Consider the following 25,729-nt stretch of genomic DNA (forward strand, 5'->3'; position numbering starts at 1 on the left):
ATGTGGTGCCCAGAACTGGACACAGTGAGGTCCAAATAGAGCAGTATATAGCAAGAGCAGTATAGTTTCACATGCACTGCTGCCAATCTAGGCCTTGCCCCATCTTATACTTGGGCATTTGATTTTTCTTACCTAATTACAGGATTGCACATGTCTTCCTTTGAACTTCATCTTGTTGAAGTTAGCTCAGTATTCAAGCCTGTCCAGATTGGTTTGTATCTTGATTCTGTCTTCACCTTGTCAACAAGAATATTATGGGAGATTTGACTATCACTATACCTTAGGATTCCAATGTCTGCAACATATTTTGTTTTGCCCACATCACTGAGTGTGTGTGGGGGGAGCATTTTCAAGTCAAACAATGTATTCCACTTTGAGGGACTCTTTATTTGAAAAGTCTCCTTTTAAAAAATCCCTGAAAGTAAACCTGTTCTAGATTAATCCCTTCTTTTTAAATTTAACATTCCCTCCAAAAGAAGTGCAATATAATACAAGAACATTAAGGTTGAGAAATTGATGTTAAAATAATAAATGTTAAAAGTTCAACCGTAATCTTTATGCGTTAAAATACAGTTTCCTTTATATCACTAGAAATCATTAGCACAATTGTGGGATTTCCCACATAGCATTATGTTTATAGTAATCTGCTAAACACAACAAAATGTATCACGAACTTAAATGACAAGTCTGATTTAAGAATATAAATCAAAGTAGAAGAAAACTGTTTAACTGAAGCAAAGTGTCTGTGGCTCTAGACTTTCCAAGGACTCACTAGTGAGTTGGTGTGCACAGACTCATCTATTTCCTGCTCTCAGCACCAAAAGTCTACGTTCCTTCAAGTTTATATTTGCAGGCTAGCAGGTAATTGGCTTTCCAGGCTAAAGTTTACATGGCTTTTCCTTGACAATAAGAGGCAACGCCACTTAACATCACTTAGCTTTTTTTGAGACTTCTTTAATGTGAAAAAATATATGTTTAAAAAACAGGTGTCCAAGATAGCAGACTTTCGATGTAAAACATCAGCCTCAGTGCAAAATAACCATACAGGTAAAAATCAAAACAGACAAGCATTAGATTAATTCAGATAGAATATCGGAACATGGTTAAGGAAGTTTAATTGGTAAACTATGTTTTCTTATTTGGTCAGCAAACCAGAATGGTTTTAACAGGATTTGGAAACCACAGTTTGTTCTAGGGTCAAGTTTAGCCAATGTTGTCTGACTGGGTTTTAACCTGCATCTTTCATAGTATTAATGGGGCTTGGACAGGTTTATTTTTTAAAGCTTTTTTGGACCAGGAGCTTTACTGTCATAATATTCCCAAATTGGGTGAAAAATATATGCATTTTCAACAACAATTTATACACCGCTTTCCAACAAAAGTTTCCAAAGCGGTTTACACAGAGAAATAATAAATAAATAAGATGGATCCCTGTCCCCAAAGGGCTCACAGTCTAAAAACAAACATGAGATAGACTCTAGCAACAGTCACTGGAGGTACTGTGCTGGGGGTGGATAGAGCCAGTTACCTTCCCTGCTAAATAAAAAGAATCACCATGTTAAAAAGGTGCCTCTTTGCCCAGTTAGCAGGGCAAAAACATAAAATAGTTCCTTTCTGTTTATATTGTGAATTTTCACACTGAAGTTTCGCTATCCTGTTCCATTAGAATCCTCAGACACAAACCTTTAATGAGGTGGTGTTTTTGTGTGTGTATGTTTTGTGGTTTTTTTTTGCAATAGTCAAAAATTAAAAAGGCAATTAAAAGATCAACTAAATATTATGATGGACTAAGAGCTTTTCATTTTTGCTGTTTCAGTGCTGAAAAACAGAGTTGGTACAGATGAGTCAGTGAAACTCTTGCAAAATAAAAACTGCTCACAGAAGCAATCTGCTCATTTGAGCAATGAAACATATGAGGACGGGCTTTATGAGAGATTGTTCTAATTGTGGAGGATGTGCTGCAGTCACAATATACATATGGAAACTGTAGTCCTCTTAAAGTAAAACTAATGGAATTCTCTGCATTCCTACAAAACTAACAGCGGGTTCGGATGTTTTGGAGAAGCACTGCTGGCCTAATGAGCCCACTGCTATATTTGTCTAGTGCACTTTTTTGTCACATACAAAAAGAGAAACATTTGTATCTTCCCTCTTATCACATACCACCATTCCTCTCCTCCTGATGGACTGCAGAGAAAGATAAGTAAGACACAAGGAAGAAATGCAACCAGCTGAATGCATAAGTGACTCTGGATTCAGCTGCTGATTCTTCAAAATAATGAATGGAGTCACCAACTTACAGTTTGCAATATTATACATAGGTCAATTACATCCTATTGAAGTCAATGAGATGCAAGTAGCATTGCAGCCTAATGATTCCTCGCGTTTCCTTTAGAGGAAGCCAGGCCAGTTAACAAGTTTAAGGCTACATCACTCTGCACTCTTAACTGAATGTAAGTCTCATTGCATTTCCTAACAAACATATGGGATTGGTCTGTAAACAAATCTAGGCTTTAAAAAAAATGTACATATTCCATTATGCTCCAAACCTACAGATGCGAACAAGGTTAAAGCAATGTATGCAGAAGTTTCAGCGTACCTAGATTGCAAAGGTTGGAACTATTCAGACCAGAAGATTTCAAGGGGATATAAATCGCACCTGTGGCAGCAGTGGAAGGAGGCATATCCCTTCATTTTTGCTTATAAACAGTTACATATCTTGAAAGTATTTTTCAGAATTATTTCATAAAGCTCAGTAAAGCTAAGTTGTAATTTATTTGCATCCTAAATATTATAAAGAATCAGACTTGCATGCAGATCTTAGGTGCATGACATAAAACTCAGCATGTGTGTGGGTTGGCAGGTATTGCTTCAACACTTGCCAGGCCAGATGGCTTGCTTCAGATTTCTATTTTGTCCCTTCATACTTTAGTAGCATAATCCTGAGCATGTTTTGTCAAAAGTAAGTCCCACTGTGTTCAGTGTAGCTTACTCCTAGATAAATGTGTGTAAGAGTGAAGCAAGAGACTTTGAATATTTATCTACAGGTGAAACTCAGAAAATTAGAATATCGTGCAAAAGTCCATTAATTTCAGTAATGCAAATTAAAAGGTGAAACTGATATATGAGACAGACGCATTACATGCAAGGCGAGATAAGTCAAGCCTTAATTTGTTATGATTGTGATGATCATGGCGTACAGCTCATGAAAACCCCAAATCCACAATCTCAGAAAATTAGAATATTACATGGAACCAAGAAGACAAGGATTGTAGAATAGAACAATATCGGACCTCTGAAAAGTATACTGTGCTTGATTGGCCAGCAAACTCGCCTGACCTGACCCCATAGAGAATCTATGGGGCATTGCCAAGAGAAGGATGAGAGACATGAGACCAAACAATGCAGAAGAGCTGAAGGCCGCTAATGAAGCATCCTGGTCTTCCATAACACCTCATCAGTGCCACAGGCTGATAGCATCCATGCCACGCCACATTGAGGCAGTAATTGCTGCAAAAGGGGCCCAAACCAAGTACTGAATACATATGCATGCTTATACTTTTCAGAGGTCCGATATTGTTCTATTTTACAATCCTTGTCTTCTTGGTTCCATGTAATATTCTAATTTTCTGGGATTGTGGATTTGGGGTTTTCATGAGCTGTACGCCATGATCATCACAATTATAACAAATTAAGGCTTGACTTATCTCGCTTTGCATGTAATGCGTCTGTCTCATATATCAGTTTCACCTTTTAATTTGTATTACTGAAATTAATGGACTTTTGCACAATATTCTAATTTTCCGAGTTTCACCTGTATAGACCACAAGCATGAACCCAACTTGTGTCAACAATTTTTTTTAAGTCATTGCAGTCAGATATCTATGCAGTTGCGTTATGTGTCAGCCTTGTAATTTGCATTTTCTAGACATCTACTTGGTTTATTGTGTAAAATACATATGTAACTGGTTTATGTTCAGCAGTACACATCATGTGTTTCTTCTTTGCTTGATAAAGCAAAGAAGCCAGATTTTGAGGTTGTACTGAACAAAGTCTGTTACTTGAATCTACCGTCACCAATGCTCAATCCCTAGAGGCTAAGGATAAAATTTCACTTTATCCCAGATCTTTTACATCTTCCAGCTGGGCTGGGGCTTATTGAGCTCAGGTGCTACAGTTTGAGAGAAGTTCTGTGCCTATTGTTTGACTACAATAAGTTTACTGTCATTGGGTCAACCTTAGACTAAATGACACCCAGGCAAGCTTCAGCACCCCCTTCCAGTTGTTATGCTTTTGAACTTCTTAGGCAGGATCCAGAGTCTAAGTTCATTTTGATTATTCACCACTGAAAGACACATTAACTTAAACCCCATTACTTTTTAAATCAGGATCACTTTACCTTACTTGTTCCTTTTACTACTTTGATTAACAATTTGCATGCATGACTTATCCCCATCTTACAAGATGATATATTTGCATGCATGGATCTATAAATCTGTACTCATTCATGCAACTCATAAAAACACATTTATTTAACAGCCTGAGGAACTTCACCTATAGCTTCAGGTGGTGACTTAGGGCCAGGCTTTCTATGTAGCTGCCCCGAGACTTTGGAATATGCTGCTCCCTTTCAGAATAAGAATCTTATCATCTTTAGTAGTTTATTACCATTAATTATTATTATTATTATTATTATTATTATTAAATAAACCTTCAGACACTTCTGATCAACCAGACTTATAGTTAAACCAATTTAAAATTTAAGTGTTTTTAAATTTTGGTCTGGTTTGCCTTTGACCCCATTTAAGGGTGTGTAGCGGATTGTGGGTAGTGGAAAATCCTGACTCAGGCCAGGTTACTGGATAATCTCCCTGACTGGTCTAGAGTGGCTGGATTGGCTAAAAGAGAAAGGAGGAGGGCAGGACAAAGTAGTTTGTCTCTGGATCTAGTAAGATGGAGTCTGTGCTTCCCTGGGATGATGCTTCTGTGTTTCTAACAGATGTGAGGAAAAGTTGACATTCATAGGTAAAGCTTTTTGCAACTTAGATGCAATGCAAAGGCACTAGAGCTTGCCAGGGAAAAGCTAGAAGCAATGCCGTCCTTTGTGTGATTGGACAGACACTGTTGCAGGCTATCCCTCCCCTGTAGGGTTGTAACTTTTTTTTCTTGATAGAACTATTGTCTTTGACAAAGCATAGCAAGCAGTTATGCATTAGGACAGCTCTGAGCTCCCACTGCATCTTCATGGGGAAAGCTGCAGGCAAGGTGGTGGTGAACAGGAGACCTGACTGGGCAGTGGGAAGCTGGCAACCCAGCATGCTTCCACTTATTGCCTCCCCATGCCCCATTTTAGATAAACCCATTCAATACCAAATTAAACTGACTACAACTCCACGCCTGTGTCTCAACCATGAACAGGTTACACGTGCAAGGTGGTACATGGGCTCATGGATATAATGAAATGGGGAAGTTTGCATCGTTCATTCGTGCTATTCCAGTTTAGTATCTTGTAACCCATTAAACATACATATACGCACACTCTATATTTGTTTTTGAAGATTCCAGTCTTGCATATCAGTAAAAATTCCAGTCTAGCATATGAACTATGCCTCCTATTTTCCTCATTTCAAATAGCCCTTATTTGGTGCCTTTAAACACCCTGACACTCAGGAATCTAGCAGCTGAAACTTCCCCTTGCTTGCCAATTAATGGTAGGGAGAGGTTTCACATTCTAAGTTTTGGCATTCTGTTGAAGGAACTGTTGGAGATGAACTTCCAGTGCATTGACCTTTTGCACCAACTGTCCTAATGTCCACTAGGGGCACTGGGAGTAGAGACAGTGAGTCAGGGTCTCCCTATCAGTCCCTACTCTATGACCCCTGAACTGACTCTGCAGCACTTCCTGTGTTGAGTCACAATCCTTCCTTTCCTCTTAGAGAGCAGATGAAAACATCTCTCTCTCTCCTTACCTATCCATTATGTAGTCCTTTAGATTAGATATAGGTCTTTCCTATCTAAGTGTATTTAACCAATGAATATTTAGTGTTTAGTCATACAAGGATCTCCATGTGTTTTCTTTAAATAGCTGCAATATCCAAACCATCCTCTGCTACCTACTCTGTAACCGGAGTGTGTGCTCATTCCTTAGTGCTCTGCTGTTTTACCTATTGTGGGTAAAAATCAACAAACTCTAACAGGAACAAGAGCAGGACCAGGGTGTTTTTCACACAGCAGGCTTTCCTGTGAGTTTACTGTGAGGCTTAACTGCGAGTTCAAAGTTGTCCCCCCAAAAACAAGAAGTGTGGGTTTTTTTACTCTGGATAGAAATTGGGCTACACTCTTAACACACAATGAAAAACCTGGATTGTGTGTGACGTGCTCCCTGATAACTCTCAGGGATTTCAGGGTAAATCTGGACAATATGTGGACACAAACCCTCCATTCTGGAGGAGATGCAAGCTAAAAGCCCTGTGTGAAAAATGCCCAGTAGAAATAAAATAGCAACCCTACCTTTTAATTGCACCTGCTCCTTTGTAATAATGTAGCATGTTATTTAGTCCTATTTGATTAAAGTCTGTGGTCACAGCCCAGTGCACAATAAGGCCAAATCAGACAAGTTGCATGAAATCTGTGATTGGATTTGCTGATCTTATAATTGTTACCTAAAAGTCATCATGAGAGCTCCAGCTCTAATTGTAGAGAGAGAGATTAAACCCTTCCTCCAATGCCACTTCTCTAATCTAAATACCCCCAGCTGAGATTTGAAACCTCCCTGCTGGCTTGTGGTCTGATGGGAGTGAGGACAGTTTCCTCAGTTTAGTTTAAAATCATCAGCCCAGGTTTTTCTAGTTTTCTTATCTGCTGCTGTAGCTTTCATTGTGAAACAGCATCTTCCCCATCCCTAACCCCCAAGAATTTGAGATGTTTGTCCAGCCTTGCAGAGAGAACTTACAGCAGTCAATAATTTCCACCTGGAAAGCCTAATTTTCAAAGGCTGGCTGGTTGCTCTCCTGCTATAAGCAGGAAGCCAAAAATAAACTAAGAGTTCTAAGCCACGACAGTTAGGAAATTTCAGCTCTTTTATTATTTATCCCATGCTGAACTCCTGCTGCAATGCTAATAAGCTTCCGTTTCCTCTCTCCTGTAGTTCACTCATGTATGGACAGTCACAATTACGAGTGCTGGCCCTTCAATTGCTTCTGACAAGCAGAATCTCAGAGGATAAAGCTTTTGCCATCACAATAGCTGTTTTATCGGTTGAATTTATGTTTGTTACAGAGGTGCACCTAGATGATTTTGGAGCCTGGACCGAAGAGTCTTTGGAGCCCCCCCACCAACACTGCATCATCCCCCTACACACACACACACACACCGTGACACATGCAGGATTTTTAACACGTGGGTTCTTGAGGGCACAGCAACTGAACTCACAAGAATGTAAGCATATAAAACAGGTATAATTATGCAAATATGCATTAGCAGAAATATTTCAACCACAACTTAACATATTCCCATCCAGGGGTGTAGCTATAATTGAGCAGATGGGTTCAAAGAACCCAGACCCTCCAGATCCTGAATGCCCCCCAGATCCACCACTCCCTGTTTTCTTTCTCTCCCTCATTCTGAGGGCCTCTGCGGAGAGGGGCAAACACGGGCCTCCTCTCCCCTAGCAATGCCCCTGTTCCCATCCCACATATTTCTTTCCCCACAAATTTATTTGTGAAGTCATGCCACACTCAGCCGCCCAGCACAGGTCACTGCCACACTCGGCCACCTGGCACAGTGTGGGCCAGCATCATGGTGTGGTGTGGTCACCCCACCACCCAGGACAGACTAAAGAGGGTTGGAGGCCCTGGACTTCGGCCCAGAAGTCTAGGGATAAGAGCACCTCTGGCTTGTTACACAGGAGCTTTGGTTAGAAAACACTTGGGATCTTTAGTTGTGGTTACGGGTTGTAAATTGGCCAAAACAAGAATGTCCTGTCTGCTCCTGTGCTTTGAAACAGCAGTTTGTGGGGATTCAGAAATCAGCAAGCGGAGCTTTTCATTGTCACTACTTCATTGCTGCAAACCTCATTGTTATGTGTTTCAGGGGCTAGTTCAGAATGTATCAATTAGCAGTTCCAGTTACAGCGGTATGGATGTAATTTAATTCAGTATGCCTGTCGCCTCTGTTTCTTTTTAACTAGTTACCAGGAGGTTGCTAAAGATCAACATGATATACTTCCTTATTTCAGTAAATACTCTGCCTCTTCAGTACTTCTACTGTTTGCTGTCTGGCATTGTCACCATTTCTTAGCTTTCACCAGATGTGTAACAAGCAGAAACCAACTGGTGAAGCTTTCCCCAGCAAGTAAAAACAATGAGGGGGGAAATGCCACCTGCTTATTTATGCTGTAGCTAAAGGTCTTCTTGGGAAGTCACACTGATGTTGTCAAGAACAGCTACAGCTTTTCCAAGAGCTTTCTGCAGCTCCTCCCTCCCCCCATTCAACACTCCCCACATCAGGTTCCTAACTTCCACTTTTCAGTCCCCTGAGACTTTTGCAAACATTGAGTTTTCCTTTTCCCTCTCTGTTTTCAAGGAAGTTTAGCACTCTCTCTCTCTCTTCTCTCTCTCTCTCTTTTATATAGAGGAAGGTAGAAATCTATCCAAAGTCTTGGATGACTGAGAAAGCACTTTGGTCTAGCCTATTTTATGCCAATCAGAAACATGCAGCTTTTCTTCTCTCCCTCTCCCTCTCTCTGGTCCTAGTTATTCAGCTTTTGAATGGTTAGTGCTACCCAGCAACTCAGGACAGGAGAGGCTTCTGATTGGTTGCAGCCAGGAGAACTCTGCTTTGTGCCTGGGTGTGCGCAGCCCAAGCTGAGCTCAGAATTCTAATCTGTATGAGAGGAGAATTGCAACACTCATTCACTTCCCTTACTACCTTACTAAATCACCCATCAGGCACAGCTAGCTCCAACTGAGCCCTGCTGTGCAAAACTTGAGCAAATCAGTAAACGTGCCATGCACATAATTTCTTACCTGTGCTGTGCTCTGAATACACGATGAGCTGCTACTGTTGCTTCTGCCACCACCGCCCCCTCTTCATCTGGCAGTTTTGAAACTGTGTGTAGCCGTTTAAGCTTGGGAATGTAATGAGACGAAGATATTGCTCTCTCATTCTGCAGTTAAGTATGCCAACACTATGGGACTGGGATATTCCCAAGAGTACAGTCGACTAACTGTAAGAAAGTAGAATAGAACATCTGCAGGCTTCCTGTCTAAAGCCATGGCCATAGTTGGGAGCGGTCTACCATCAGAAGGTAAACACACACAAACACACACACACACACGGCCAAGTTTGGCTGACTATTTACTAATTGCCCCCCTAATTAAAAATCCCAGAGGTATAAGAAGAGTGAATTCATTGGATCCGTATCAATGGACTAAACTGATTATTCTTTTAGAGATAGTCTTGATCTCTCCCACCTCCTTAAAATACATCATTTTAACATACATGATTTTAACCTAAATAATAATATAATCCATAGTACAGCCTGTTAGAAGAGAAATTTACTCCTTGTATTTCGCTCATCTCTTGGTTAGGTATTTCACCGGACAACAGTATCAGGTTTCAAACAAAGCTTTATTTCAGTGCTAGCAAAAGCTTTGGGGTGCGGCTGCCTGCCTAGTTTGGCAGGCCACCCCACTTTTTATATTCTTGAGTAAACAACTTTCGCACATGTGTATCATATACAAGCTGAAGTGTTACTTTAACACCAAAGGTTCTGATTTGCCTACAAGAGTTATATTTCCCAATATATACTCTCAAGATATCTGGCTTGCAGCCCCGGTTTCCCCTCCCCTCTGAGACATACTTTTAAGCAATGCCATCATAAAATATCCTCAAGGGGTGTGGTTAACTACCAACAGCTGCAAGCTTCATTGATAGGGCATGTATCATAGTTAGCTAAGTGCTGTGAAAACCAACCGTGCTTTTTGGCTGTTGACAGCTATTGCAAAATAATATTCCAACAAGCCTGACAAAGAGGTCCCAATATGTTAGAATTAATAACTCTCCCCTGCCCTGCCCTGCTACGCCTTTCTGGTAAGTTTCCTGTGTGTGTGTTCAACACTGCAATGACATTTGCAGGCATTTAAGCAGGTGGAACTCCCCCCCCATAATTTCATTTCCAGTAAAAGCTTCATCTGCTAAATTTCTCTTAGACTTTCAAGTTGTTTAGGGCACAGAAACTCTAGAGATACTGAGGAGCAAGACTTACAGGCTTAGTGAAACTGGAGGGATACTTCAGATTCCTAACTGTGTTGCACATGCAGAGATTACCATACATGAGGGATCTTAGAATAGAGCAGCTCCTGGACTGGTCCTCCCACTAGGCAGAGTGAAGTCGCCTGCTTCAAGTGGCAGCTTATTGGGGTACCATTCTAGGGTCTCATATTGACAATTATTTATTTATTTATTTATTTATTTATTTATTTATTTATTTATTTTATTGTTAAATTTATATACCACCTTTCATTAAAAATAATCCCAAGGCAGTTCACAAAAGTTAAAAACATACAATAAAAATGAACAATTAAAAATATCAAGCTAAAAATATCAAACAAATCTAATTTAAAATATATAAAATACAGACATAAAAAACCATATGCGGGTAAAACACATAGAAGCAGCAATAGAAACAATCATGTAAAGGCCTGGATAAAAAGACAAGATTTAACAAGCTTTCTAAAAACTGTGATGGAGTCCAAGGAGCGAATGGTCACTGGGAGAGCATTCCAAAGTCTGGGGGCAGCAACAGAGAAGGCCCTGTCCCACATGCATGACAACCGAGCCTCCCTCATTGTCGGCACCCGGAGCAGAGCCCCCTCAGATTATCTTGTCAAGTGGGCAGCAACCCTTGGGAGCAGGTGGTGTCTCAGGTATCCTGGGCCCAAACCGTTAAGGGCTTTAAAGGTCAAAAACAGCACCTTGAATTGGACCTGGAAACACACTGCATAAGGTTGCCAGATTTGGCTTTTTAACAGACAAATTCTGGGTTACGGCTTATTTAACTCATGAGTATACCCCTTAGGTTCTGCAGTGCAGCTCTTTCAAAATAGGTGTCAGTAATTTGGCTACCCAGTAGAGAAGTCTAGGATGATAATTCACAAAAGACCAAACTGGGTAGCAGAAGTGAAGCACGGCTCAGAAATCAATCAATCAATCACTCTCTCTCTCTCTCTCTCAGGCTGAAAGCTGTCAACACTAGGGATGATATACATTGCCTTCCAGCAGCTAACTGCAAGCTGTAGACGTGCTTTATAGTTCAAGCTGATAACTCTCAGCTGGCAGGGATTCAATGCTTATCAGCCCTCTGCAAGAGGCGCTTACTTCTCCTGATTGATTTCAACTGTGCCTGCTGCCTTGTGACCCATCTCTGCTGTGGAGTCAATGGGGGTTACCTGCACAGCTCATCCTCCAGTTCATCAGTCCCTGTATCTGCTGCCTCAGACTGATGTGCCTGCTCTGAGACATCAACCGGACCTGCCTCAGCCATCTCTTGGGAACCGACAGCCGGGCTCTGCCACTCAGGCACCCCTGCATCAGCTGAAGGGCTGTCAGCATCCCCTTCTTCCTCGCTATCTGAGAGCGAGGGCATGACAATAGGTGTGTTATGATCACACCGGGCAGCTCCAGATAAAACCCTAGCTGCTTCATTTTGCACTAACTGCAGTTTCCAGATATTCTTCAAGAGCAGCCCCCATAGAGTGTGTTACAGTAATCCAGCCATGATATGGCTAAGGCAGGGGTAACTGTGGCCAGATCTGCCTTCTCGAGAAAATGGACGCAGCTGGCACACTAGCTGAAGCTGTGCAAAGGCACCCCTGGCCACCACCTCCACCTGAGCTTCCAAAAGCAGAGCCGGGTCCAGTAATACCCCCAACTTCCATACTTGCTCCTTCAAAGAGGAGTGCAACCCCATCTAGAACAGCTAGAATCACCTCATCCCGATTGGCTCTCCTACTGACCAATATTACCTCCGTCTTGTCCGGATTCAGTCTCAGTTTATTAGCCCACATCTAACCCATCACAGCCTCCAGCCCCCCATTCAGGACATCCACTGCCTCCCTAGGATCAGGTGACAAGGAGAGATAGAGCTGAGTGTCATCTGCATATTGCTGACAACTCAGTCCAAGTCTCCGGATGACCTCTCCTGATGGCTTCATGTAGATCTTAAACAGCATCATTACCTTTTTACTATCATCCAAAGTATCACTTTGATGAAACTTCAGTTGGTTCAGAACGCGGCAGCCAGGTTGGTCTCTGGGGCATCTCAGAGAGACCATGTTACTCCTTTACTGATGGAGTTACACTGGCTGCCAATAGGTTCCTGGACAAAATACAAAGTGTTAGTTATAACTTACAAAGCCCTAAACGGATTAGGCCCTGGGTATCTAAGAGAGCGTCTTCTTCATTATGAGCCCCACCGCCCATTGAGGTCATCTGAGGAGGTCCGTCTCCAGTTATCGCCAACTCATTTGGTGGCTACACAGAGAAGGGCCTTCTCGGTCGCTGCCCCAAGATTGTGGAATGCGCTCCCTGCTGAGATACGATCCTCCCCATCTCTGGCAATTTACAAAAAACACCTGAAAATCCATCTTTTCACCCAAGCTTTCTCAGCTTCCTAAATTTTGGGGGTTTTAATATCTGGTTTATTTTAAAATTCAAAACCCGATTTTGGGGTTTTTAATCACTGTAATTGTTTAATTGTTGTTTTAAAATGTTTTTAAATTGTTAATTGTTATGTTGTTTTTTAATTTGTTTTATCTCTTTACTGTTTTAGTGGTTTGTTTTAATTGTAAACCGCCCTGAGCCATTTTGGAAGGGCGGTATACAAATCAAATAAATCATCATCTTCATCATCATCATCATCATCACTGGAATTTTCTGATTCAGGAACCAAAATGTCTTGAGCTTTCTTTGATCATCTCTCCTATTTACAATATGCCTCTGCCCTGCATATAGTGGCAGGACATCCAAAATGAAGGCTGTGTATAATGACCCTCACTTCTTTTTCTGTCCTTATGTACAGGAATGGCTAGCTCAGCTCAGGCCCTTTTAATGCCAGCTATGGTGCTGTATCATTTTTATCAAATTGTGCCCTGATTGACTCTGGTGCTCCTGCTCCCAGAAGAATTAATGGACTAACCTAGTTGAAGAAGAAGGTACAAGCAATTTCCTGGTATTGTGCTGCACACTATGGCCATCTGACCTGGGTAGCACTATAACAGGGGTGGCCAACTTAAGGTTCTCCAACTGTTGTTGGACTACGACTCTCATCATCCCCAGCTGCATTGCAACTGGGGATAGTGAGAGCTGTAGACCAAAAGCTAGAGAGTCTCAGGTTGGCCACTTCTGTACTATAAAGTTGGAAAAGATCTCAGGAGGACATCTAGTACAATCCCCCACTAACAAGATATCCCTAATCCATTCCCAAGAGACCCCCATTTGGTCACTCCTTGAAAACAGCTAAGGAAGGATATACAGTACCCATTTTCCTTTGGCAATATGTTTTATTATTTGACTGCATACCTGCTAACATGTCCCTGTTGATTGGGAAAATAGGGACATGCTGACAGGTATGTGATGGTTCTTTATATTCAGCAGGGAAATGCTCAACTAACAAGCAGAAGGTTGCCTGTTCGAACCCCTGTTGGTACTATATCGGGCAGCAGCGATATAGGAAGATGCTGGAAGGCATCATCTCAGACTGCACAGGAGGAGGTAATGGTAAACCCCTCCTGTATTCTACCAAAGACAACCACAGGGCTCTGTGGGCGCCAGGAGTCAAAATCGACTTGACGGCACACTTTACCTTACATCTGTTCTGCTGTGACCTGAACACATTCCTTCTCCTCTCTTTCCTATAGAGAATCAGGTGGCAATGAAACTGCAGGCAGGGTGGCTCATGAAAAGGGGGAAGGGCTTGAAGAGGGATTCAAAAGAAGGAGGATTTTTTTTTTAAGCAGATTTTTTTTTTTTAAGAGCCTGTAAAGTATGCTGCTTACTACTGTGATGGCCATAATTTCAAGACTGGGACTCCCATACCTTTATTTGTTGTAGAGATAATAGAATTTTGATAGTTTGAGCTCAACATGCAATGATGTAGGATGAAGAAGAGCTGCTCCCAAAGGTGCACCTGAAGAAATTTTAGTCCTTTGTTAAGTAAGCTGTTGGTAATCATGATCTAAAGCCTTCTTGGTAATGTTGGCTCCAGCTAAAGGCCCTATAGTCCTGTGGCTGCTAGGTCTCAGGAATCTGGGTGAAGCAATCTCTGTGTTTCCATACACTGACGACTATGTCTCTTTAAGAACATAAGAACAGCCCTGCTGGATCAGGCCCAAGGACCATCTAGTCCAGCATCCTGTTTCACACAGTGGCCCATAAGATGCCCCTGAAAGCCTACAGGCAGGAGTTGAGGGCATACCGTCTCTCATGCTGTTACTCCCCTGCAACTGGTACTCAGAAGCATCCTGCCTTGGAGGCTGGAGGTAGCCTATAGCCCTCTGACTAGTAGACGTTGATAGACTTCTCCTCCATGTAGTTATCCAAACCCCTCTTAAAGCCATTCAGGTTGTTGGCTGTCACCACATCTCGTGGCAGAGAATTCCACAAGTTGATTATGTGTTGTGTGAAAAAATACTTCTGTTTGTTGGTCCTAAATTTCCCGGCAATCAGTTTCATGGGATGATCCCTGGCTCTAGTGTTATGTGAAAGGGAGAAGAATTTCTCTCTTTCCACTTCCTCCACACCATGCATGATTGTATAGGCCTCTATCATCCTCGCAGTCATCTTTTTTCTAAACTAAATAGCCCCAAGTGTTTTAGCTTTGCCTCCTAGGAAAGGTGCTCTAGGTTCCTGGTCATCTTGGTTGAGCTCTTCTGCACCTTTTCCAGTTCTACAATGTCCTTTTTTAGATGTGGTGAGCAGAATTCTATGCAGTACTCCAGGTGTGGCCACACCATAGTTTTGTATAAGGGCATTATAATATTAGCAGTTTTATTTTCAATCCTCTTCCTAATGATCCCTAGCATGGAATTGGCCTTTTTCACAGCTGCCACACATTGAATTGACACTTCCAACAAGCTGTCCACCATGACCCCAAGATACCTCTCCTGGTCAGTCACTGACAGCTCAGATCCCGTCAGCGTATACTTGAAGCTGGGGGTTTTCATCTCAGTGTGCATCACTTTACACTTGCCAACATTGAACTGGATTTGCCAATTTGTAGCCCACTCACCCAGTTTGGAGAGATCCTTTTGGAGCTCCTCACAATCAGTTTTGGATTTCACTACCCAAAAGAGTTTGGTATCATCTGCAAATCTGGCCACCTCGCTGCTTACCCCTACTTCTAGAGCATTTATGAATGAATTAAAAAGCACCAGTCCCAGTACAGATCCCTGGGGGACCCCACTTCTTACTTCTCTCCATTGTGAAAACTTACAATTTATACCTACCCTCTGTTTCCTGTCCTTCAACTAGTTAGGAATCCACACATGTACTTGTCCCTTTATCCCATATCTGCTAAGTTTTCTTAGGAGTCTTTGATGAAGAACTTTGTCGAAAGCTTTTTGGAAGTCCAGGTATACTATGTCAACTGGATCACATTGATCCACACACTTCTTGACACTCCCAAAGAACTCCAAAAGTTTGGTGAGGCTAGATTTACCTTTGCAGAAGCCATGCTGGTTCTCTCCCAGCAGGGCGTGTTCTTCTATGTGCTTTCCAATTTTATTCTATGTGCTCTACAATTTTATCCTTGAGGATGCTTTCCATCAATTTGCCTGGAACGGACGTTAAACTAACCGGCCTGTAATTTCCCAGATCGCCCCTGGATCCCTTTTTGAAAATCAGTGTTACATTGGCTACTTTCCAGTCCTCCGGTACAGAGCCTGATTGCAGGGATAAGTTATATATTTTAGCAAGGAGGTCGGCAATTTCACATTTGAGTTCTTTGAGGACTCTTGGATGGATACCATCCGGCCCTGGCGATTTGCTAGTTTTCAGTTTTTCCAGACAGTTTAGAACATCATCTCTTGTCACTTCTTTCTGACTCAGTTCTTTAGCCTCCATCCCTGAAAAGCCTGATTCAAGAATAGGTATATGCTCAGTATCCTCTGCCGTGAAGACAGACGCAAAGAACTCATTTAGCTTCTCTGCAACCTCCATATCCTCCTTAATAATCCCTTTCAGCCTCTCATTGTCTAATGATCCAACCGCCTCCCTGGAGGTTTTCATGCTTCTGATATAGTTAAAGAAATTTTTGTTATTCCCCTTGATATTTTTAGCTAAATGTTCCTCAAATTCTCTTTTCACCTCCCTTATTGTCACTTTTCATTTCTTTTGCCAGAATTTGTGCTCCTTTCTGTTCTCTTTATTTGGACAGGCCTTCCAATTTCGGAAGGAAGTCTTCTCCCCTTTTATAACTTCCTTGATGTTACCTGTTAGCCATGCTGGCATCCTCCTGGACTTAGTGGTACCTTTACTCCTTTTGAGTATACAATCTAACTGGGCTTCTGGTATTGTGGTTTTAAGTACACTCCATGCATTCTGGAGCGAAGTGACTCTCCTGATCTTCCCTTTCAGTTTTCTTTTCATCATACTCCTCAGTTTGGAGAAGATTCCTCTTCTGAAATTCAAAGTGTCTGTGTTAGACTTCCTTGGTGATTAACCTAGGTGGTATCCTAGCATTCTAGTGGAGGTGGCATTCTCCTATCATTATGAATGGTGGGAAAATGTTTAATTTGTTCCAGGAGGGGCAAATACAAAGTTTACTCTGCTGCTTTGAGAACTCTGCAATAAATGAAACCAAGGAAATGTTCTGGAGAGAAAACAAAAGACCCCTTGTGTTGGTTGTGAGGAAGGAAGGGAGAAGCCAACATGGGGGTCAGCAGAGAGAAGAGTGAATGCTGGGGCTGGACATGAACATATAAGCTGACTTCGGACATAATGGCAAACCGCAGGTCCAACAGACCTGGAGTTTGCTCCATTCCACCACCACCACCCCCGCCCATGCTACCAGATGATCCCGATCTGCAGACTGGGAGACTTCAGTGGGGGAGGAACTGGCTGAGTGTAGGCTTCCTCCTTCACATGAAGGACAGCCACGGCAGCTAACTGTGAAGGAGAGATGAAGGAGTTTCCTACCCTTAACTCCGGTTTGTGCAGCATGCACAACTCCATTGTGCAGCATGCACAAACCGGAGATGCTGGCAACAGAGTCTGAATGATATGATGTCGCCTTCAAACCTGAGGTTTCAGTGGTTAAACTCAAAGAAAACCAAAGGTTCGAATTCAGGTTTGGAGACGAAAACTGAAATGAGGTTCAATGATGAAACCGTGCATTCATGGATTCAGATAACCATGATCATCAACCTCTGGAGCGGTTGCCCCTGATTTGACATTATGTCCAAAGCCGGCCATACTGTTCTACATGTATGTAGGATCATCACATGTTATGATCTGCTGACATGCAACAACAGCTCAGCTGCTTTGGGCATTTTTCCAAAAGTGGAAAGGCAGGATATAAATGTCTATATTATTAATTCTCCAAGACGGGCCATGCGTGGGGGTCGTGGTAGAAAGGAGGTGACTGGCTGACAGAGTTTGCAAGCAGAAGCACTTGATTGGTCAGTGGGGATTCCATATGTAGATAGAGAGAAGAAGCCTGTGAGAGCAGAAGCACCATGGTGATTGGTCAGTGGGGATTCCCTATGCAGATAAGGAGGAGGAGCCTGTGATGGTTAAAGTCAGTTGGAATGCAACTGTTACTGGTCGGAAGATGTTCTTGATTGTAGAGGAGAGGAATCTCTCTATATAAAAGGATAGCAGGCAGGGGTCTGCAAAAAGACGGGCCGGGCCATGAGGGAGGAAAGAGCCCCATCAGGAGAAGGAGGATGCCGTTGTGTGAATTACATGAGGAAACAAGATGAACAAAATCTGTTAACTCAGGGAGGGAGGGAGAGAGAGAGAAAACATGAAGGGAGGGGGAAGAAAGAGTGGGGAAGAGCGAGTGGAGGAGAGAGACAGCGAAAAAGAAGGGAGGGGGAAGAGAGAAGGGAGGGGGAAGGGCAAGGGATGGGCCTGAACCTGTCAGCAGTCTGAGGGGAATGAGCAGCCATGGCAGCACTAGCAGCAAGGAAGGGCCCAGTCAGGCACTGCTGCTGTTTGGGGCTACCAAGGCCATTGTCATAGGGAGGCAGGCAGGCAGGGGATGGGCCTCGGCATGTCAGCAACCTGAGGGGAATGAGTAGTCATGGTGGTGGCAGCAGCGAGGAACAGCCCGGTCAACCACTGCTGCTGCTCCTGTAGGGAGGAGAAGGAGCAGGGCTCAGGTGGGGGTGGGGAGGTCTCTGGGGATAGGGGGCTGCAGCTTGGCCAATAGGCGACAGCAATGCTGCAGCCACGACCTAGAAGGGTGAGGGGGATGGAAGCAACAGAATGGAGGAGGAGCAGGAGTGCAGACCAGGTGAGGGTGGGGAGATCTCTGAGGTGAGAGGAGCAATCAAGTACTAACGCGCAGATGCTCTAGAGCATGCAAGAGTTCCAGCATTGAAGTGGAGAGAGATAATGGCAGCGGTCAGGATGCAGAGGTGGAGGGCCTCCTGGCGAAGCCCCTTCAGCTAGAAGAGGTGGGTGGATGGTGGGTGAAGCCCCACCGGCCAGGAAGAGGAGGCGGTGATGGGGAGAAATAATGGCGGCGGCGAGGAGGTGGGCAGACGGCAGGCAAAGCCCTACCAGCCAGGAGGAGGAGGTGGGAAGCGGCGGCAGGATGGCCTGGCCCTGGCCTGGCCAATGCGGAGAGTTGCGGGGAGAGAAAGCGAGCAAGTGAGCTGTGGGGGAGAGAGAGTGCGAGCGAGTTGCGGGGGGGAGAGCAAGCGAGCGAGTTCCAGGGGGAGAGCAAGCGAGCGAGCTGCAGGGGGAGAGCGAGCGAGCTGCAGAGGAGAGTGAGCGTGTGTGCTGCGGGGGGAGGGAGCGAGTGAGCGCTCTGCGGGGGAGGGAGCGAGCGAGCGCGCTGCGGGCGAGCAAGAGTGCTGCGGGGGGAGCGGGAGAAAGAGAGCGCTGCAGGGGGAGCGAGAGAGCGAGAGCACTGCAGGGGGATGCCACAGGCTCAGTACACAACTGCACAGATGCTCTGTGCGGGATCAGCTAGTTATTAGTAATACAACATGAATGATCATTCCATGCAGAAATCTTGCAGTTTGCAAACAAGCTTTTGAAGCCTTGCATGGACTGGAAGGAAAGTGATGATTATGTGTTAACCATGGTCATATACAAGGACAGAAGCTCATCAGGGCTAGCAGCAGTTCTCTCATCAGAGCTTGTTGTGTCCCAGTGAACTAGGAGCTTTAGAAACAATGATAAGGGTTACATTCCAGGGAAGGACCAATCACTGGACAATCTGGACATTTGTTCAAGCCTTGGACCATGTAAAGAGGATGAGAAGAGTGCTTCTCATCATTTATTTGGTTTTTGTTTTACAAATGTCTGTACCACCCTCTATCAATGATATAAGGGTGGTGTACAGAAATAAAATTGTAAAAATTAAAATGCAATAATAAAGCAGCTCTATAACAACACAGTGCAAGGCTAACAGCTGCTAAGAGCAGAACGATTAAAAAGCAATGCATAAGTCCTATTCACATATTATGTGCAGCACGGTCCAATCTGTGTACAGTCTATGCATGTACTGATCTATATGCATGTACATATTATGCTCAACACACTTCCTATCTGTACCTTGCATTTGAGAGGCCCTGTACCCAGGTTCACTTTTAAAATGAACACATGTACAGCTCTGTAGGTTCTGACAGCACTGAGGAAATTAATTACTTGTTATTACCAATTAATTACAATGCACATGCTGACTGCTATTTTATGTGTTTCTCTCATCTGACTTGAAAAGAGCTCTTGTGGTCTCTTCTATAATTTGCTGTCGGTTGGTGCATTTTACATCTGGAGCACCACTCTGTGTGTGGTTTGAGATTGTCCTGTATGGATCGAAGCGAAGAGGAATGCTGGTGCATCCACCTGCAAACAGGACTACAGGCTAATAAGCATATTGGTTCCTCAGTGTGTCTCTCGTCCCTTACTCAGTACTAGAATTATGGGGGGAAGAAATCTGTGGGCTGCACCCCTTGACTCCCTGCCAATTGTAACCAACCATAGCTTTCTAAAAACAGAAGCTAATGAGGGCATTGCATCTACCCCTGCTGTGATTTGAGCAGTACTGCTGCTTCTCTGGTGATATTTATTGGCACATGCAGGGGCACAGCAAGGTTGGAGTGGGCCCAGAGACGAGATTTTAAAATGCCCCCCACCCACTGATTTTCTCTCCTTCTCCTTGCCCGATGTCTCTGCTAACTATCCCAACTAGTTACAAGGTGTAAATAACAGAAGAACCAACTAATACAACAGAATCAATGAGGAACTTTAATCATTGCACATATCCCAACTACAGTTACAAGGTGTAGACAACAACAGAACAGCAGACCCAACTAATACAACAGTATCAATGAAGAACAGTAATCATTGCACACATCCCAACTAGAGAAACTACTAGAGAAAGACATGCTGTTCTGGTATTACAAATATTTTGTAACAGTACTTCTGAACTGATATTTGAGCAAGAGAGTCCCACTTTATGACATTAAGAGAAAGTATTTATCCCGGTTAGATTTGAATTGGCATTTTGTGTAAATGAAGTATTCTTTAAAAGGATGATTTCTATAGTCAGTATACATATTCCATAAATGTATAGAAAGCAGAGATTCCCACAGAAAAAGAAACATGTTATCCCTCTGTAATATTTCAGATAAAGCCTGCCCCTTTTAGAATTATAAATATTATACGCCCCTGTGAACATGCTTCCATGTGTGGAAGGGCTCTGACACGTCATGCGTCCACCCGCCAGCCAATGAGAGCCCTGACCAATGCCAGAGAAGGCAGGCTGGACAGGGCCAGGATGGGGTCAGGAAGGAGGAGCAAAAGGGAGATGGGGTAAGGATGGAGGGGACTCAAGAGAGACAGAGAGCAAAGGAATACCCCCAGCCAGAACACCAAAGGAAGCGCAGGTGCTGGGGAGCCAGGGTGATTATCATGTGACTTGCCTGGGGGGCCCTCGAGGCAGCAGGCCCAGAGACAAATGTCTCCCCTTGCCCAATAGTAGCTACAACCCTGTGCACATGTGTATTGCAAAAAAAAAAAGGCAGAAGAGCAGAAAGGGACAGCAAGAAGCAGTGAAGTACAATTATAAATGTGGCAGAGGCCAATGGGATGGGGTCAAACCTTTGCATTTCTTATCCTGACTTTGCAGGAGCAAACCCCAGAGGTAGATCCCATCAGCTGGGATGACCTACAAATCTGAAATCTTGGCTGCAGAAGCTATGGTGCAAATTAATACATTTCACTAGCATGCACAATTTATTGTGAGAACAAAACTTGTGTTTGTTTAGGGGAAATTTGCAATAAACAATAAGAAATGTGCATACACTTGTCTGTTTTGCATGCTTCTGCTAGATGTAGAGAAGGGCAAAGTGCTATGCAGGACTTTGAAGCCCCATACCGTGACTACAGAAATGCTGCTCATTCATCGGCCTCTTCCTTAGAGATTTCACCAGGCTTTGCCTACATATTTTAACACCAATCAGTTCAACCATAAGGGCTAGAAACCTGTTTAAAACATAATAATGAAGACTGTCAATCTCAAGGTATTGAATTATGAGTCCAATATCAATTTCTGAGCTTGATCATTGTAATCGCAAATTACTTAGAAGCCTGATTGTAGCTACATATTACTAAATAAAAAGGGGTCTTTTACAGAAGGCCTTGGGGAGAAATGGTTCCCAAGATTGATTGTTGTCAATCAATCAGTGTTGACTAGCAACCACATAGATAGATTCTCTCCAGGATGATCTGTCTTCAACTTGGCCTTTAAGGTCTCACAGTGGTGCATTCATTGCTGTTGAGTCCATCCAGCTTACTGATGGTCATTCTTTTCTTCTCCTTCCTTCAACTTTTCCCAGCATTATGGTCTTCTCAAGGGAGATGGGGGTTCGCATAATGTGTTCAAAGTATGATCGTTTGAGTCTGGGCATTTGTGCCTCCAGTGAATTCTGGATTGATTTCTTCTATGATCTGTTTGTTTTCCTGGCTTTCCATGGTATCCTTAAAAGTCTTCTCCAGCACCAAAGTTCAAAAGCATCAATACTTTTTCTATCTTACTTCTTCAAAGTCCAGCGTTTGCATCCATAGCATGTCATGGGCAAAACCATTGTCCAAACAATCCCAATCTTTGAAGGTATAGACCAGTGATTCTCAAACTTGGGTCCTCAGGTGTTATTGGACTTCAACTCCCATAATCCCCAACCAAAGGCCACTGAGGCTGGGGATTATGGGAGTTGAAGTCCAATAACATCTGAGGACCCAAGTTTGAGAATCACTGGTATAGACACATCACGGCATCTAAATATTTTTTCAAAGGCCTTCATTGCAACCCTACCAAGTGCTAGTCTGCGGTGTATTTCTTGACTGCTGGATCCTTTACTGTTGATGGTGAATCCTAAAAGGCAGAAGCTATCCACCTCTTCAATGACTTTATTATCAATTCTGAGGCAGGTTGCTGTATCCGTTGTCATTAGTTTCGTATTCTTTACATTTAGTCATAGTCCCATTTTTTCATCTGCTCCTTGACTTTCATTACTACAGCTCACAGATCATCCACATTCTCAGCTATCAGAGTGGTGTCATCAATGTAACACAAGTTATTGATGTTTCTTCCTCCAGCTTTAAAACCACGCTCATCTTCTTCCAATCCAGCTTCTCTCAGTATATGTTCAGCATATAAATTGAATAAATAAGGAGAAAGTAGACAGCCTTGTCTTACTCCTTTGCCGATCTGGAACCAGTCTGTTTCACCATGTTCTGTCTGGACTGTGGCTTCCTGTCCTGTGTGTAGATTTCTCATGAGAACAATGAGATGTTCTGGGATGCCCATTTTCCTAAGGATATTCCACAACTTGACATGGTCGACACAATCGAAGGCTTTTCTGTAGTCTATGAAGCACATATTGACTTTGTTCTGGTATTCTTTGGCTTTCTCAATTATGCAGCGTGCATCAGCAATGGTGTCTCTTGTTCCTCTGCATTTTCTGAAACTAGCTTGAACATCTGGCATTTCCCTTTCCACATAGGGCTCTAATCTGAGTTGGATGATCCTGAGCATTATTTTGCTAGCATGTGAAATTAAGGATATTGTGCGATGGTTTGTGCAACCTGTTGAGTCTCCTTTCTTTGGTATGGGTATGTAGACTGACCTCTTCCAATCTGTTAGCCACTGTGTTGTTCTCCAAATTTGCTGGCATAGTTTGGTTAGAGCCTTGACTGATTCTTCTTCTGTTGCCTGCCATATTTCTGTAGCTATTCCATCAATTCCTGTAGCCTTCTGACTTGGTAATGACTGGAGTGCTGCTCTAACTTCATCTTCCCGTACTAGAGGTTCTTGCAAGTAAGGAATATCTTCTAGAATATCCTTGCTGTATAGATTTTCAGTATACTCCTTCCATCTCTGTTTGATCTTCTCTGAATCAGTTACTATCTGTCCCTTGGCATCTCTTAACATACCAATTTGAGGTGGGAACCTCCCTCTGAGTTCAGAGATCTTTTGGAAAACCTCCCTTGTTTTTCTGTGTCGATTTCCATCCTCAAGGTCTTTACAGATGTCATTGCAGTATTGCTCCTTGTCTCTTCTAACAGCTTTCTGAAATTCCCTGTTAAGTTCCTTCCTGAGGTCTTTATCTTTCTTGACTTTGGCTTCTCTCCTCTTCTAGGCAATTTCCACCATCTGTTCTGACATCCATTTTGCTTTCTTCTGTTTCTTGGTCTTTGGCAGTCTCTTTTCACATTCATCCTTAAGAACTTCTTTGGTTTCATTCCACAGTTCCTCTGGTCCCCTATCAATGAGGTTCAGAACTTTAAAGTGATTCCTGATGTTCTCCTTGAAAATGGTGGGTTCATTCTCAAGATCATATTGTGGAAGCTGGATAGCTTTGTTTTTCTGCTTTAGCGTGACTCAGAATTTGCATATGAGCAATTCATGATCTGTTCCACAATCAGCCCCCAGTCATGTCTTTGCTGTTATAACTGAGCTCTTCCACCTTGTTGCACCAATAATGTAATCAATTTGATATCAGTGTACTCCGTCTGGTGATGTTCATGTGTATAGCCACCACTTTGGTTGTCTGAAGAACATGTTAGAGATCTTTGGCTTGGCAGAAACTTGTAAGTCATTTATAGGAGGGGGAAATAACTTCTAAGACCCACATAAGCATGCTGTACAAAATGTATTTGGTAGTGAATATACCTGAATAATTTAAAATGGTGCTGAATGATAGCAGAGCAATTTAATGCTCTCTACAAGCAGCCACAAATTATACAGCAGTTATCTTCTTTCTCTCACCCTTCAATTTTTAATCAGTATAACCAACATGTTTTTTATATTCTCAAATTCTAACTTTGTGACCTCCAGTGAGGACTTCCAGCCATGTGTATAAACAAATAGCAATTAATGCTGTCTACTACTAACATTAAGGTATTTTGATGTTGATTAAAAACTTTTATCTGCAGCAAATTAACATTTAAATCCAGATTCTTTCACCATTTAAAAGCTGCAGACTGCCTCCAAGCAATTAGTTGTTTAATCTCACCTAATCTACTCAGAAGGGAAATGGAAATCGTAGGGGGTACTCTACTCAGGGAGAGAGAGAGAGAGATTATGACTGCTGTCTGTTCTTTTCATTGCTGTTCAAAAGACAGCTGATGAGATCCTCTGTGTTTGGAGGGGGTGGGGGAAATAGTGCCTTGAATTCAGCAGTGCCTTTGAATTGAACAGAATGTTGTTCTTTCCAGAAGCTTAAAATGATGCCTCTCTGGCAGGGTACCTCACAGTTTAATTTGAATAATTATTTCAAGGCATGTTGTACAAATGCAGGATAGTAATTCGTAGTTTGCAAAGTCAGTCTCAGTCCTAGTTCCAAATATTCCCTCCCTCTATGCTGTCTATTTGTATCGGTTACACACTTCCGAATAACAAGATCCCTTCTGGGAGGCTGTTTTCCTACGATGGAGGCCTAAAGGTTCAGGACAGAGTGCGCCAGGGGAAAGCAAAGCAGTAGAAGAGCCGTGTATCATCAAAGGAATGGAAACAGGTTCATATTTTGCAATAACAACAACAACAACAAATATTTATATACCGCTCCTCAACAAAAGTTTCCAAAGCAGTTCACACAAAGAAACAACAAATAAATCATGGATCCCTGTCCCCAAAGGGCTCACAATCCAAAATAAACATAAGATAGACACCAGCAACAGTCACTGGAGGTACTGTGCTAGGGGTGGATAGGGCCGGTTACTATCCACCTGCTCAATAAAGAGCATCACCACGTTAAAAATGTGCCTCTTGACACAGTTAGCACTAGCAGGGGTGAATGGAAGTGTACCTCATGGGGCAAATCAAGTGGTCTAGCTTAGGTATGGGCAGATTGGAGGCATACAGGATCTATTCTGTTTATTTTTTATCTTGAGCATCTACAGCTAAATGCAAAATAGTGGTCGGATTCAGACTTAACAGGGAACCGGAGGCAGAGCAGTCAGAGGTCCCCAAACCTGAACGTCAAAATGCGGG

At 42.9% G+C, this 25,729-nt stretch overlaps 1 protein-coding gene across 2 annotated transcripts in view; it reads right to left on the reverse strand.

The window, feature by feature from the left end:
* SLC22A23 (solute carrier family 22 member 23) overlaps positions 1-25,729 on the reverse strand; it is a 207,972-nt gene that overhangs the window by 182,181 nt on the left and 62 nt on the right. The window contains exon 1 of one of the 2 annotated variants that reach the window (XM_053243661.1): positions 9,027-9,045. The exons of the other annotated variant lie outside the window; for it this stretch is intronic. The gene's annotated coding sequence lies outside the window, so the exon portion shown is untranslated. Of the gene's footprint in view, positions 1-9,026; positions 9,046-25,729 lie in introns of those variants that run through there. 2 annotated transcript variants of the gene reach the window in all.

This window comes from Hemicordylus capensis, chromosome 4 (genome assembly GCF_027244095.1).
Source record: "Hemicordylus capensis ecotype Gifberg chromosome 4, rHemCap1.1.pri, whole genome shotgun sequence".
NCBI lineage: Eukaryota > Metazoa > Chordata > Lepidosauria > Squamata > Cordylidae > Hemicordylus > Hemicordylus capensis.